General features: G+C 38.4%; 2 protein-coding genes and 1 pseudogene across 2 annotated transcripts in view; 2 read left to right on the top strand and 1 right to left on the bottom strand.

Moving 5' to 3' along the window:
- Window positions 1-16,509, bottom strand: part of LOC138042900 (dual specificity mitogen-activated protein kinase kinase 5-like) — a 35,937-nt pseudogene extending 19,428 nt beyond the window's left edge.
- LOC138042932 (scavenger receptor cysteine-rich type 1 protein M160-like) overlaps window positions 1-17,500 on the top strand; it is a 355,331-nt gene that overhangs the window by 296,089 nt on the left and 41,742 nt on the right. The window lies entirely within an intron of this gene.
- The window catches only part of LOC138042937 (translocator protein-like), a 6,714-nt gene continuing 5,787 nt past the window's right edge, over window positions 16,574-17,500 (top strand). The window contains exon 1 of the mRNA XM_068889005.1: window positions 16,574-16,624. The gene's annotated coding sequence lies outside the window, so the exon portion shown is untranslated. The remainder of the gene's footprint in view (window positions 16,625-17,500) is intronic.

The following is a 17,500-nucleotide window of genomic DNA, read 5'->3' as shown; positions in this document are numbered from 1 at the left end:
TACCCTGCTCTTACCTCTATGCATAATTTTTAGCTCCCACAAATAGAGAAGTCCTTTGACCACCTAAATTAGAATATACACGATGTAAGGAAAACACGTTCATGATTGCAGGCTCTTCCGTTGAGAATGGCGCCCAATTGAAATTTTGGGGCTTGGTCATTAGTTTCGAAACTAGTAACCAAGCCCACTGATATATTTCGAACGCGCGCCATTTCAACGGAAGAGCCGCTGCTTGTAGGCTAGGCTCGCTCAACATCACGCTCACACAACGAACTGATAACTCAATAGAGGCCATGAATCAGAGAAGAGTGATGGCAACGAAGCAGCTTTCCTATGCTATGCTTTCAGTCTCTAATCCAAGCCAGAGTTTCCGTTTGGTTAGCCAGCCAATCGCATTCTACCTTACGATCCAAGGGAGGGACTCCTGAATTTAAGTTGTGACTGACATTGCAGGATTCATTCACGTAAATCCCTTGTGTCAAGGATTTTTACTGGCTTGCCTACAACGACTTCCCCACCAAGTAATTGCGAGTCTTAGTTTAAGTCGCATAAATTAAATTAAAAGCAATGAAGATATGAATCACAACCAAAAGACAAGGGAAAACCAAAGAAGAAAAAGCAGTGGGAGAAAACGATAACTACTCTCGCTAGCAATTTCTTTTTCTCCTAAACCTTCTTCCTTAAAATGGCGGTCACACACTTCGCAAAGAATAATACTGATCAAACGTTCGCTACTGAAGACTGCAGGCATTTTATCGTACAATTCACTCGTACTGAAAGTCCAACAGCTGGTCAAGTTTTCCTTGATGTTAACTTTTTACTGCGACTTCACAGCTTGAAACCAATAGAAACGGTTGAATCAATATCCGCTGCGATGTCCTACAGACGAAAGCCTGTGAAGTTAACTTACTGAAACTGCAATTCTTCCTAACACAGGTTCTGGTATACTGCCATAGACGTCAAGGGAACCACCTACAGTTTTGATGGCAACGAATTAATGACGAAACTACATCTCCATCGTCAACTGTTTTACTGCTTACTTAAAAAGACTCCAATTCTTTCGATTTTATGCCAATAACTATGGCCGTTCTTAAGATCACAACATTACAACGGCCAGGTTCGCGAAGTAAAACAAAGAGGTAGAGGACTGAGAGGATCAAACTTTTCGGGATTGGTGACTATCGTCAAACTCGTTTAATACAGAGTATTCTAGCCTGTTTAAGGTTCCCAGATAGTCAGGAAAACGAAAACAACTGCGTATGAAAAACAAAGCCCCCACCCGTTTTTCGTGCGCAGCTGTTTTCGTTTCCTCACTATCTAAGAGCCTGGAACAGGCTAAGAGTATTCTGATTCCTAGTGTAAGTTTACACAACAGAACGTTCGGTTTACTAACAGTTTACAAGAGGCTATGACTCCAAGACAACTGGATACCTAACAAAAACATTTCAAAATCATCTCCTTGAAACCACCCATATGTCTATAAGGAACAATTTGCTAATTAATTGTCGAGACAAGTGCAAGGATCACTTCTAGTATCTTTCGTCTATAACCTGCACTTCAAATAGAGCCGTTTTCAAATGAGTGTCGTAAAACCAAAACCAAAGTAATTTCTTTAGCCAATCAAAAAGGACGGAGACAAGCCAGTAAACCAATCAAAATTCAAAGTAATTACACGTAGCCGACACAAAGCGCGGGAAATTGTGCACACGCGGGCCACAATTGGTTTTGGTTTCACTTCTGATTGGTTGAAAAACTGGCGGGAGAACTTTGAACCAATTACTGAGTGAAGTAATGCAAAAATCAAAGTAATTCGCTAATTACTTTCGACACTCAATTGAAAACCGCTCTATATACAATTACTGATTTGAACAACATTTTGGAAAAAGAGCACAAAAAGTTGACATTTCAAGGAAGTTAGTGTACATATCTACAGCGCCATGTTAGCGCAGAGGACTAGCAAATAACATAATTCCAGTGTGTATATACCTTGAACAATGAAAAAAATTTCAGTCCTTTTCAGAAGTGAACAAAAGAGCTCAGGCTGGTTTCTAGTTAAATTATCATGTTTTGTGTGTCAATACCAAAACGAATCTGACGTCAAAACATCCCGGGTTGGTCATGGATGCGAAACGTTTGCTCTACAGTAAAGGTGGTCTATAACGACAATTGAGTCTGTGGTGTGCCAACAAAAAAACCACGCAAATTCCCGTTTACAGTTAGTTATGATCAGATCATTACACAACAAATTCATGAAAATAGAAGAAAACGATCATTACCATCCATATATTCTGTACAAATTGAAATCCTGGTGAAAAAATAACAGAGATATCAACAAGCGTGGAAACACTTAAGCATATTTTGCTTCTTGTGGCTGTAGTGATCGTTGATTTCGTACAGACACTAAAGGTGACAACCACATACCTATTTTCCACAAAAAATGCTCCATAAAATTCAATTATAAAAGTTGAAGAACACTAAAACACCAAAAAACGACAACATATCAGTAAATAAGGCAAACGGAAGCTACGTAAATCGTAATTTTCTGTCCGTGGCTTAGAGACAAAGATTTTATAGAAGAGGGAGACAACACATGCAAGATCATTGTATTTAAAAACAAGGGAAGGATGATCAGTCTGAAAAGAACATGGGCAAGAAATGCTACAATACTCGTCAAATTTCTTGAAACACTTGTGTCTGTTTCCCCTTCCCCAATGTTGATTTGGGTATGACAGTGGTCTCAGTGCTTCAAAACGCCCATGGCTCAACATTGGGGAGGGAGAAGGCACATTTCAGGGGGGAAAACAGTGTGAAGTAGAAATCGCAGGATTTTTCCAGAAAATTCGAGAGAACCGGTGTCTGTTTCAACGATTTGTGACGAGTATTGTAGTTCATCTTTGAATGTCACCCACAAAAAGTGTCTGGAGTGTTCTAAAATAGAGCTGGATGGCTTCCTGGAATAATAATAGTAGTAGTAATATAAACTTATTTTCACACAATAATGTTTAATGCTTGTGGGGTCGTGCACAAATGAAATCATATCAAATCATACTGGTTTTCGAGGAGAGGGGAAAACCGGAGTACCCGGAGAAAAACCTCTCGGAGCAGAGTAGAGAACCAACAAACTCAACCCACATATGATGCCGGATCTGGGAATCGAGCCAGGGCCACAATGGTGGGAGGCGAGTGCTCTCACCACTGCGCTATCCGTTGAAACACTAGTCAGTACAAACCCAAAACCGACATAAGCTAGTATACACGACACGACGGTGCAAGAGGAATGATATTATAAAAATGTTCTATTTGGTAAACTGGATTAAAGAAGAGTTTAAAAAGAAGAGATATATGAACTGTCTGTTTGCATCTGCTAAACATACATATGAAGTATATAGGCTTTACCTAGACGGATCTTTAAGTCTCTAGTATGAATTCGATCGTTTTCCAGAAACGTTACTTTCAGCGAGTACTACTCTTTTCATGAAAGACGCAATCTCTAAAATGTTCTGTATCTACAGAGCGTAAGATAAAATGGTTATCTAACTGCATGCCTGTATCAAGGTTAATTCACTACTTGCACAAATCCCATAATACACCTCTTTTATTCTCCAAACATCTGCATAGGCATGCATTGTTTTCATGTCCCAGGAGAAATTGCAAACAATGGTTATGCAAAAGTTTTGGAGGTGTATCATTGGATTGCGCAAGTAGTGAATAGACAAAACTTCTGTTAAGGTAAAGGTAAACAGAGAGCGAATACCACATACCTGAAATAATATTTCTAATTCTGAGATAATCTGCTTCTGTACAGCGGGAGTAACATCTAAAGGGATAACCTATCAACAATAATGAAGAAAAAAAGTACTTCAGGGTTTTCAACAAGAGAGCCGGCGAATGGAGATATTGGCCGGGTATGATTTTAGTGAGCGCGAGCAAACTAGCGTCATTTTGGCGGGAAAGACGTGATACCGTCCTCATTTTAGTACGAGGTTTTGCAAAAAAGTCGTCGTGTAAAAACAAGTCACCAACACGGTAGCAGTTTTGGCATTTTCGATAAGAAAAAGGCTCAGTTATCAGAAATAAGAATAACTAAGCAATCTATGCTGCTAACAAAGAGTAAGATTAATCGTCAGGGTTATAAATCTTCTAAGTGTTTTCGCTAAAAACAGGCAATCAAATCTCGTACTCGTTCTCGTCTTCGTCCTAGAATCCAAAGCTCTCTATTGCTAAGTGTCTTTCGTCCAGTAAAGATGACTAGGTTAAATACTGTCCTGGCACGCGAAATGTTCATTTCCGGTTGCCGTCCGCGGCTCAAAAACGTCGCGTGCTTAAACTCCCTATCATTGGACATCACTTTAAGAGTACACTTAACTACTACCCGCAAATACATGGTACGGCCAAGGGCACAAAATGGCAGTTGCCTTCATGAGTAAGGTAGAAACGGAGATCTGCAGCCAAAGCGAATTTAAAGGAGGTTCGTCACGGTCTTGGGTTTTGAAAAGTTTAGCCTCAGTTATCAAAAATATCGTTTGTAATCCGTTTTAATCTTCTGCATCCTTCACCATCCTGGTCATGCTTGCATTTATTCTTGTCTCTTTGGTTCTTATCTTCACTAACAAATTGTTATTTTCATTATTTCCCCATAACTTAAATAAAATTTATGTCTCTTTTGAACCCAAAATATCGTGACGGAGCTCCTTTAAACCGCTCGTTTGGAAACGCTACATAGACGACATAATCTCAGAGACAAAATAATGCAGTTCATTCAACAAGAAAATGAACATCACCCTCGATCAAATTTAGGTCTGAAGTTTCCGAAACGGAAACAACACTCCTGGATACCAGCATCTACAAAGGCAAATGATTTGAAAAAGACGCAGTCGTTGATGTGCGCACTCATTTTAAGCCTGCTGAGACGTTCCAATCTACACATTTCAGTTTGTCTCACCCATCGGGAGTTTAAAAAGGCGTTATCAAAGGAGAGGCTCTAAGACTTCTCTGAATAAACTTTTCCAAATAAATGTTTGCTAGAGAGAGGCTACTCAGAAAATCTTATAAACACGACTCTCTCAAAGGTAAATTTTGAAGATATTAGAGAGCAAGCCCTTCTACGAAAACAAAGGGAAAACAAAAGAATCTTCCCTTTTGTCACGCAATATCATCCATCGATGCCAAAGCTAAAACAATCCTCAAAAAACTGGTATTTAAAAATAAAACAGCAACCATTGCTGAGCGAAATCTACAAAGATCCACCATGCATATCGCACAGGAGAAGTCGATCGCTCAAAGACATACTCGAAAGAGCCAAGCCATATGAAAAAGGCTAACACACAGGCTTAAGCTTGGGAGTTGTGCAGGTCTGTCAACCCCGACGGTGGCCTCATTTTAGATCACGTGATTGGCATCTTTTCAAAGCAATTTCAAGAGCATCGTTTATTGAACTTTGCATATGAAGGAAGAGATAATTTAAACTTTCTTTCAACTCGTTTTCACAAAAAAAAAACAGACTTTCATATGATCTATAATAAGTTAATTGGCCTGTACGGGTTACTTGCTGAAGATCATCTTCTTAGCTGTAGTGGAGAAATTGAAAAATAAAGAGGGGGTGATTAATGTCTACTCAACAACACCGCAAGTCAACTTCAACGCTAACAGTTTAATACACAAGTTTCATACATTATTCAACATCCTCTGACCTCTCAAGGAAAATGGAACTAGCAATTGACCAGTTCCCAGACGACTCTATTGAGATGTTCAATACAGGAATTTTTAGGATTCTTTGGTAATACTTAAGTTTCTCCCTTACGACGACGAACTTTCACTTATGAAAACGAATTAAACTAACCAAAAAAAGGAAACCAAATAGGTAGATCAAAGGCAACAAATACTGAGAACCTTACCTTAACTGCAATAATTCTATTAGTCTTCGTATGCAATGCCCTAAGGACAACATGAAGGATAGTATTGGTGCAATACTAATTCTTAATTTAAAAGTGGTACTACATGTATGACAAAAAAATCAAACCTTTTTTCCTTTGGATTTCAAAACCATGTTAACTAAACACTAAGCGACCCAAGTTTTCAGCCTTATTTCAAAAAGACACTTCGATATTTTAACTGGATTTTTCTATTTAATGATCCGCCATTACTAACTTTAAAATCTTGAGAGAGCTGGACCAAGGAAAAAATGACGTCAAATACTCACTAGTTTAGGAATGCAATGCGTTTGTACGTGACTGAATTACTATGCAGCACCGGAGCTTCGGGCTTTCAGATTTTTAAACTTGTGTTTTACATACAATATAATAAACTACGTTTACACGCTGAAATTTTAAGCTATCGAGTGAATGACATCACTTTTCCCTAGATCCAACCCTCTGAGGTCCAGTCGGTGAGTTTTGGACGTGAGTAAAGGCGGACCGTGAAATCCAAAACTTACGCTCACGGTAAACAGCCTTCAGTTAAAAATCAAAGCTCCAATTTTGACCGGCAGGTGTTAAGCAAACACACTTTGAAAATCTGAAGGAAAAAAGAAGTGATCCTTTTATCATAGTACAATGCTTGTACAATGCATAGCACAAGGCTATTTCTAGAATCGTTACATTCATTCCTGGACAAGAACTCTGTTAATGAGAGAGCACCCTTCCCTAGGGTTTACGCATCACTGGTTTCCTGCCTTGGGAGCAATGAACAATGACGTCTTTTGTTATATATTTGCATTCAGTGACTTGCAGAGTACATGTACAAATCCCTTGAAAAAGGCCGCAGAAGGCGGTCGAAAATTTAGTTTTAACCTTTTTAGATCTACATGTAGTGTGGCCAGCAAAAGGTACAAGTCATGTATGGCAGCTTTTAGCTCCACCATAACTGGCAATGAAGAACTCGACAACCTCATGCAAGGCTTTCAGCTGTAAAAGGAGAAACGGATGGAACCGGAGATTCTTCTCAAACATTTGAAGGAACATTTCATGGGGAATGAAGGAGTACTTACAGAGAGAACAAAATTCCCCAAATAAAACAACCTCGTGAATCAGTCAAGGCCCAGGAAGGACAAGTCAAAAAACAAGGTAGGAGGCTACATTACTGTGCTAATTGCGAGGACCAGCTACATGTACGTAGAGACAAATTCATATCAGGAACCAACAATGAGAGAGTTATGTCAAAGCTAATAAGGGTCACTGGGACAAAGCCACTAATTAAATGAAATCACCCCACTTAAAACTGTGTTGCAGATAGCTAAGAGCTTTGAAAAATGTTAAAAGGCAAAAGCACTCATGCAGCAAGCCAAAGGTCCCATTGAAAATTAGTTACATGTAACTATACATGAGCAAGGAAACCCGCTTAATCAGAGCAAAACTGGGGTAAAGGTCATTCAAGTTGACTTCAAAGTAAATCAGAGAAAGAATGGGGACAAAGTCAGTCCAGTTACCAGGGAAATTTGATATTTGTCAGTACTATGCAGCCTGGCCCTCACACCCTCGCTCTATATGCCCAGCTTCAAACAAGTGATGTTCCAGAAAAGGCTGTGGGAAAATCAGACATTTTACCTGCGCATGTTGAATGGGAGCATTCCCTTTTACCAAACATTTGGAAGTCATGAACACAAATTCAAACAACAGGCATGCCACCTATAGACATCACTTTAAGTGAGGATTGTGAAACTGACCTTTTATGAGGTGGGGGGAGGGAAGAAAGGTCTTCAGCCAATTAAAATTGGAAAATTGGGACTGACCAAGGACATGACTAAATCTATCAGGATACAATTAGACACTGCTCCGACTGGTAAGACAGTACCGGAAAAGAACAAGGACATTCATCTGGTGCTACCGCACTACCAGACTATATTGTAACAAGGACATTGAACACTCTCCTGCTCAAGGGCTACTCTCCCACTGCACAAGGGGTATCCTTCCTATGATGCCTTAACTCCTGCAGCCTACTATTGTGTATTCTGGAACTGAAATTGAGGGGCGCCGTACTACAGCAAAACATCACTATCACAATGACAGAAATTTGGGAGGTGTCCATAGTGCAATTCAGCCAGGAAAGTGGGTATATGAAAAATCCACTCCTCAGCACAAGGATTCAGCCTGGCCCCATGGCATTGTCAAGAAAGTGTCCTCTCCAAGGACAATGTGGTTTAATACCCCTCACGGAAAGATACGCCAGAATCGAGTGCAGATCCGATTGGCTGCTGCCCCGCCCACTGATGCGAAGACCTACAGTATATGTCCCAGTACATAGGTAGCCAAACAGAACATTCAGACTCTAGTGACGCTCAGCCATCTGACAAATGGCCAGAAGCCGCCTTGTAATCAGGGGCTGGGGTCACTCCAGAGGGAGCCCCCTAACCCTGGAAACCAATGTCCCCCAGCAAAGAGCCCAAGCCTAGCTATTGCAAGTCCACAAGTCCAGCACCAAAGTACAGATTCAGCAGTCAGCAAGCCAAATCAGACGCAGTAAAGATCTTCAAGAGTGCAGGAATCATCTCAGTCCACAGGGAAGTCAATCAATAGTGATGCACAGTGCAATCCAGCACCACTAAAGGACAATTGAGGACTCACTCAAAGAGATTTGTGAGACCACCAACCCACCTGAATTTGTAGAGACTTTCTATATTTTGTGTGAAAAAGAAACATTTCTTTGGATACTTGAACAATGAATAGTAAGTCTTGAGAGAGCTGGGACCATGAAAGTTTGTTTTCAAAACTTCAAACTTTGAACTTTCTCATTAGCCTGTTCACATTGAGATACTCTGTTATAAGTTTTTTTTTTCCTTTTGGGTGTGTATAACAAACATGATGGCATCCATCTTTAGTGGTTATACACTCTGTGTCCTTCAAAATTTATCCTATCTTTCAAATAATTGTCAAAACTGAGTAGTTTCAAAACACTTTGCTTTTATACAAAATGCAGATTTAATAGCTGATCCAATCTCCATAACAACCCAACCCTCCCCCCCCCTTAAAAAAAAATAGAAAGAAAACGAACATATAAGAAAGAGCTCACACTTGACTCGTTTTACAAAGAGCAGATTCTAGTTACAAACCTATATACTGTGCCTCCGTTTCCATGACCTAATATGTCCAGATGCTGAATGTCAGTGTGCGATACCTGCAGATTCACAAATAATTATGCATTTATTTAATTGTACTGACTAAGTCATACAGACAAACTTGTACATAAATTTAAACAAGCTGTTGTAATAAAATGTTTGACCAAGGTTTGGTAGCATAGTACATGTATAGACAAATCAGTTGGCCAATCAGAATTGACCATGGGAAGGGGCTACTTGAAACTTTTCAATAAACATACAGTCATGTACATGAATGTACATGTAGATGAACCTACGCTTGTTAAATTTAGAGGGACAAAACATTAAGATAAGCTATTTACAAAATAAGAATGACATACATATATCAAGTGGTTGTACATGTGCATCAGGACAGTTATACATGTACATACATCAAAATTCGCCATATAAATATCAAAGGTCATATTTACATGTTAAACGATGCTACACTTACATGCACCATGTGGAAGTTACAACAAATGTTATAAACGCATCGGTTTTCGCGTGAAAAGTCAGGATATGAAAACATTTGCTGTAACTTCCACTTAGTGCATAACTCAGACTCACATGACTCAGTGTTTTCTTTTGCATGGTAATTGCACTGAACGTTTATATCTACATGTACGTTTCCTTTTAATGCAAGTGTTCCTCATAAAAAAAGGTTTTTTGCTCAAACCAATTATTCAGTTAATAGTCAAGGACATACCTGACCATTGGCTAAAATGTTTCTGATGTCACCACGTTCAGTCTTGTGCAAGCCACTATGAGAAAGAGAAAAATAATGACTATACTAATCATGCTAATGTACGCACCGTGATCTACAGTGTGTATTCAACAAAATTAGAGATTGAAATTACATGTATATATATAAAATAATACTCAACCTCTGAAATCACATTACTTTTGTTACCAGCTTACATCTGCAATTGCCACACCCACAGTAACTGGTGTTCGTTATGGCGCCGTGCATGTCTTCACCTGTACCAGTATTTGTTTGCCAATTTTGAGTATTTATTAACTAATTCATTTATAAGAAAGAAGTAAAATCGTTCTCTGGTAAAAAGTTTTGAAAAAACTATGAGCTTTCGACACACTGAACTGCTGCCTTCAACGGATAAAAATGTGTGAAGCCTAAAAGCGAAAGAAATTTAAATATAACGAAAAATTTGCATAAATTAAAGGATAAAAGCATGTAGTAGAAAGAATGTTAAAAATGCTAAGAAAATTAGTGTTTCTTTAAGAGAATGTGATATTGTCTTGGGAGGGGGCACGAATTATTGTCTGCCCCAACAGTTTTTGCCGTGTGCCATGACTCCAATGTCTTTCTACTCCGGTTGTTCGCTTTGTCAATGATTTTAGAATTGTTAAGTCAATATCATGATTGTTGGGGCAGACAATAATTTGTGCCCGCTCCCAAGACAATATCACATTCTCTTAAAGAAACACTAATTTTCTTAGCATTTTTAACATTCTTTCTACTACACGCTTTTATCCTTTAATTTATGCGAATTTTTCATTATATTTAAATTTCTTTCGCTTAAGATTCACACATTTTTATCCGTTGAAGGCAGCAGTTCAGTCTGTCGAAAGCTCATAGTTTTTTCAAAACTTTTTACCAGAGAACGATTTTACTTCTTTCTTAGCATGAATCCTGGTAACGGATCTTCAATATTTTTATGTAATTCATTTATGTATGAATATTTGTGTGCTGATGTATTATTTTCATTTCCATATTAATTACCATCCATTTGATCTTTGTGATATAGTCTATTTTATAGCCTTGGTGAAATAAAGATAGTTCTTCTGAATCAATAATCTAGTTTTGCTTCACTTTGAAAGTAGGAAAAAGGGTTGTCAAGTTACATGACATGTGCCCAACCACTCTTTTCTTTAACAGTTCTTACATCTTAAGGGATCATTAAGATTTACAGTGTAAGAACCATTTGAAAGCATTCAGCAATAAAATTTAATGTTGTGAAACATAATTATGCTGTGGAGAGTGATGATCAATTTTAAAAACAAATCACCAACGGTAAAAAAGAAACAATCATATATATCACGATGTAATTCACATACGTGTAGGTTAAACTCACACATTTAGTTGCCTGTTGACTACTGGTGGAACTGCGTTGTTCACTGGTGAAGCTTTTGTGTTTATCTGTTATAGAGAATGTCAGGTGTAAGATGATACGCCAGTGAAAAAATATTCCCTCTTCAAAGAGAATTCTCTTTAGGAAGGTGGGAACAAAAGGGGCAAAAAAGAATGAAACCTGAATTCATCTGGCCCAAGTTATTCAAACGATAGATAGCACTATCCACTGGATAAATCCCTATCCAGCGGATATATAAACACTAGCAAAACCAATTGAGTTATCCAGGGGATACACTGTAGTGATTTATCCGGCGGATAGCGCTATCTATCGTTTGAACAACTGGGGTCTAATGAACATTCTTAGTGCATTCTCCCATTATAACTGACTAGTCTGTTTTCAGGAGCAGTGGTGCATTAAATGGCAGCAATTTTCGTGAAAATCTGATAGACTTACCGTAAGTCCACAAAAATTCTTCTTCTTGAAGTTCTGCAAGCTGGTAATACAATGATCTAATTAATGCTCAATAATGAACTAAAGGGCTCAGAGGGAGTAGACTCTTAGAATTAGTGGACTTAATTATATTAGCTTGGGCTAAAATGCATGTCCTAAGATCGCTATAGAACATACAGTACTGCAGGTTAGTTCACCAAGCAAGCAAGCAAAGAAACTAAAACTATCTGAGAAGCTCTGAAGGGATTATGGAGCCCCATTCCCCTCATAGCTTCCTGGCTCTTTTGAGTGCTTTAAAACTGACAAAACCACCAGCTAGTTAGGCTACAATGTGGCCCTGCTGGAGTGTCAACCTACTTCTCCATCTCCAATTCAGAAGGTTGATAAAACAAAACAATGCAGTATGGCAGCACAGTTGTGCCCTAAGCCGTCTTGTAATAGCCTTAGTCCCCAAAAGTCACCTATAACTCAATGATCGAGCATCTGAAGTAGACTAAGTAATCAGAAGGTTACAGGTAACGACTACAGTGCAATGGGAGCACTAGGACTTTTTCAAAGTTGACTTCAAGTCAAAATAAAATTTTAAAAGTGCATCTACATGTATATATTAAGTTTATTATTCTTTTAAAATATTCATGTTCTGAACCACGTTCATTTCAAAATTTCATGAAATACATGTACATGTACATGTACCACAAAAATGTATACACTGGATGGGCCAAATTGTTAGTCATTATACAAACTGTTTCAAATTCCGCATAATCAACACATGTTATGCGTAATTTGGTAAAAAATTTCTGCATAATTTTCAATTTTTTTCCGCATCCTATCAGAAGCCCAGTAAGAGCGAGCCAACAAACAATAAAAGGACCTCTTCATTGGCAAGCATTAAGGTCCAGAGGATTCAGGGATCGTAAGCTACTTTAATTTTTAAGCTTTATTAAGCATTTTTAAGCCAATTTATTACCTTTTGGATAAACAATTAGAGGTTCCTGTGACAAATTCCTTTTCAGTCGTTCAGATGTAATCCAAAGGTGCTGTAATCATAAAAATGTAAAATGCTACATGTAACTTCATGGTTTTATCACTAACGACCAAGATATTGGTTCACACCAAACATTTACACTCTCACTGATTTCAAGAAGGGATAGGACAATTAAACTATACATTTCATCTGATGTGTGCTTTTCAATCTGCATGTGCTCAGATACTAAACACTGATTATGCCAGTCACAGAATGATTGGCTTTGAAACTAAAGCGAAAATCTAAATTCCTGTGCGATGCTTAATCCTCAGTAGCCTAATTCTCGTGTCACACACTTTTCTCAAAGGGAGTGTGACAAGAGCGACATGGACCGTCTGAGAATCAGGCTAAATCCTGAGAGGCTTTAAACAGTTGTCTTTTTGATGGGATCAGTATTCCTCCAGACATTAATTCTACAGCTGTAGGATTATTTATTTGTAACAATTTGTAAAAAGTATGCTATCATTTTAAGCTACATACAGTACATGACGGACCAAAATTGCTATAAAATCTTCAACTTACTGCACTGATCATAGCCTGCAGCTCTTCATCACCTCTGACAGTTATTCTGTCTCCTTCTTCATCTTCATCTGCAGTAAAATTTCAAATTAAAACATTTCAAATGAAAAGAAAATGTGCATGAAGCTGGCCTTAAAGAAAACAAAATTCTGACATTAGTCAACTTGTGCACATAATTAAGTGAGTTTTGCGTCCACACAAGAACAATTAATTTTGCCTGAAACATGCGTTTTTCTGTCTTGTGTGGCAAGGCAAGAAATGGATTAATGCAAATTGAAAAATAATCCTAATGTTGAGCGTTCTTATTTCTTGCCATTAGAATAAAATTTAACAGCGAAGAATTTGCAGTGATACAACAAGTACAGTGGCAAATCGCACTTAATTACTGGAAATTTATATCTAAATGGTGGAAATTATTGTAGTTGGTCATTACACCTTGTCTGACCAAAGTTTAAGATGGCAATCAATCAATCAATCAATTAATTTGTGGATTGTGGTCCAGCCTACAACCAGAACCCAAAAATATCTTGACTTCATCACCGATGTGACAGTTATTATCAAAAGATTTTCATTTAAGACTTTTTTTGAACTGGAAAAATGTTTTTTGAACAGTTGAGAAAATGTGATGGTCTCATGACTATAAATTATTTTGATGGCCCAGCTGCAGCATACATGTAGTTAAGGTAACCTCAAATATAACAGGGAAGGAGAGATCATGAGTGAGAAGTGAATACAACTGATTTAATATACAGCACAGGGATTTTGTACATTCAAACTCTCCATTATTAGTCTTGTACTTATTGTCAAAAAGCCATTGATTTTGTGACATCCCTTTAATAATTTTCCTCCACAGTACAGGGTTGTATATACAAGTACGTAAGAGCCGGCAGCCGGCGAAGTTCACGGCCTTCTCTGTCAGGTTTCGCTGCCTACTTTCATTGTTTGAAGAGTCAAGACATGTAGAGGAGATGATGTTTATGAGGTCTAAACTACTTGGGCTCAATACAAATAAAAATTTGCAGTGCCTATCTTTTCTGAAAACACATAAAAGACTTCTGACTCAAGGGCAGTTTAAAAACGTTATGCTTGAGACTTTCGTTTTGAAAAAATCTTGCTGTGGAGGCGGGAAAGTAGGAACAATATGATTTGTTGTCCGCCATATTGGATTTCAATATCTTTAAACAGCCACCAATTGTATCTTACCGGAAGGAAAAATCACTCAAGGACGTTTTAGTTCGTGCAAAACTTCCTTTAATCACGCCGCAATCATAAAAAAACTTGTAAACAAAGAAACACTTTCAAAAGGTTTGTTTTCAATCCAGAAGGAAATTTACATATGATGTTCTGCTAGCAACACGCTCAGCCTGCGTTCACGCATCTCTTACCACAACTCAACTGAGAAACAAAACTAGCCCCTGGTCATTCACTAACCGCTCCTTCGTTTCCACTTCGAACCTTTCAGTTGATCATTTATAGCGAACGTAGAAGCTGAGGACTCCTAGACTTTATTTAAACACTTGAACGTAACGCTCCTCGGAGTTAAATCCTACTTGCCCGCGTAAGTGCTTGTCCTCTCGAGGGCATCTCTACGCTTCAACATGACAACGGATCTTTATCCAACGTCACTCTTGATCAACTCTCACTGCTTTACGGAACTCCTAAACTCTTCGGAAAAAACACTACATCACTCTTAAACCGCTCGAGTGATTTTCAATTTTCAAAATTACTACAACCAAGTTCTGCAAGCATATTTTCCCCCTAGTTACACAATGGAACGAATGTGTGTCATCTTCACACTTAAACAGGATCGAAACATCCTTTACGCCATTGGCCAATTAGTATCCTCCAATCAGCTTCTTTATTTAACAACCAATCAGAAGCCTTTGCTGGTCTTAGTCCTTCAAAGTATGTGCCATGTTTACACGTTGTCAAGTGGCAATATTTGCCATGCTCGTTAGCTCCAGCAAAACCACCAAAAAGATACAAAAAATATCCCTCAACTTTTTGTTTATAGGGTTGTATTATTGAAATGTCGCTTCGTCTTTCTTTGAGTAACATGGTTTTCATAGTATAATTGTAGCTTAATTCATCCCCTAATGTCTGAGTTTCATGGCCCAAAATGCCAGGAAATGCATTTTCCGGCATTCAGTTTTCAAAAATTTTCCAGGGGAGCATGCCCCGGACCCCCCTAGAAGCGATGGGCTAAAGCCCATCATGTGGGTCCTCCGGACCCACAACCGTCAAAAAACTCCGGCTACTTAAAACCGTAAAGAAAACCCTGACATTACAGCCCTCTAAGGTCTTACAGGTCAGAATGTGAGTGATACAAGATAAAGAGACAAAACAAACACAAAATTAAAACAAAACCAAAAAAAACAGCTACACTTCCTAAATAAAAATATCATCCATGAATAGCAGTCATCCATACAGTAGTATGCTTACATTCAAATGCAGTGGCAGTAGTATTAGGCATCACCTGGGATATTGCCTCCTGTATCAAGATAAGACAGTCCACAAGACAATCAATGATTATATTATTAATTTTTAAATAGCAAAATCATATCTGTGACATACCCTGGTGAAAATCTTTTTAAGGATCTTAAAGGACCTTCAAGGAAGAATAATTCATATGGCCTTGGATGACCCCTAACATTAAACATACCTTAGATACCATTTAAGTATTTAGTAGCTTTCTGAATTAGCCTTGCATGGCACTTAAAAATAATAGTGTCTAATTCTACAAGGGCTCAAATAACAGCACTTGGCTCAGGTCACATAATAACATGCTATGCTGATGATGATAACATACATGTATTGATTCACACGTCTATAACAACTCCTCATAAATTAACTCATTTTCAAAAAAAGCAAAAACAAGGGATATTTATCTTATCTCAGACAGGATCAAAGTAATTAACAAGGCAGTACCTTCCCCTGACCAGAATAAGAACTGTGAGAGCTAAAAGTTTCAGGCGGCAGTGCACGTGTGCACGTCACACTGTGAATCAGACTTATTGCTGCTTTTCTTCCAAAATTTAAACCTTAGTTAAGATTTCGCAGAGAACTGCATCACTCTAAGCAAATTTCGTTTGAGGAAAAAGTTGTAAAGTATTTCACAAACCGGCGTACATTCTTGTCAAATTAAGTTATTTATAAATGCATAACAGAAATCATACCAGAACATCTCGAAAAACGATATTCTGATGAACCGTCCAGTCTACGGCTTCACCATCATCAGGAACAATTCGTATCACCAGGGAAGGTGATAAGGACATAAGGCCACAAAACTCATTTCACTTTACTCTTTGTGGACTGGTCGTCCCTGTCAATATTGGCAAAAAGTAAAGGGCGTTCCAATTCAACACTGTTGACCGCAAAAGACTTGGCTTGAGTCTCAGATCTCACGCGGTCGTTCCGTGACGAGCATACCACATACCAGTGTTGCTTCACCAGTGTTGAGACTTTCGCAAGGTAGGTGTCGGGGCTTTTTGATTACGTTATTTTGGACATACAATCTTATATATCTTGAATAGGTGCTTGGTTATTAAGGACACCGCTACAAACAAACAAACGAAAACATCATGGCATTCTCAACCCTTCGTTTGCTCTCTGTACATTACGCAATCACAGTTACATGCTTATCGGCGACTCAGTTTACTTTGGTTGTGTATTCGTTCGAGCACAGTTTCATTTTGTGAGGTCATGATTCCTACAAGGTCGAAGAATTAACCAAACGTCAGCGTCTGTTTAATTATGTGAGACTGAGATCTTTCAAGCCTACCGTTTTGCTCACTCGTGGTGGCTAGAAGTTTAAATTGGGTCGATTTCGGTCGAATATTGTGGGAGTGGCACGCCAAGGCCTGCAGTGGGCCACTTTCAGAAATACCATAATACTCTTTGTTTGCCCTCCAGAATTTTGAATAAGCGTTGCTTTTATTTATTTATGGCGCCATTGTAAGTCCCAAGGGAAATTTAAAAATGCTTATTATGCAAAATGTTGGAGTTGAAACAAAGAGTATTATGGTATTTTTGAAACTGGCCTATTCACTCTTTGTAGCTCTAAATCACTAAATTTTTGCATATATTGAGGTTGTTTTTTTGGATGAAAAATAGATATATAAATGAATGTAATAAAAGCCAGAAAATTATTTTCTGAAAAAAAAGTAACCCTCCTAGCAGGGAAGCAGAGTTGGCGCAGTGGTGAGAGCACTCGCCTCCCAACAATGTGGCCCAGGTTCAATTCCTGTACGGGTTGCCAGAAGTGGGTTGACTTTGTGTTGGTTCTCTACTCTGCTTTGAGGGAACCTTCAACAGGTTCCCTGGTTTTCCTCCCTCAGCAAAAATCAG

Source organism: Montipora capricornis, chromosome 3, assembly GCF_036669925.1.
Source record: "Montipora capricornis isolate CH-2021 chromosome 3, ASM3666992v2, whole genome shotgun sequence".
Classification (NCBI taxonomy): Eukaryota; Metazoa; Cnidaria; class Anthozoa; order Scleractinia; family Acroporidae; genus Montipora; species Montipora capricornis.
The sequence above is the reverse complement of the archived record's forward strand: the minus strand, read 5'-3'. Positions and strand labels throughout refer to the sequence as shown.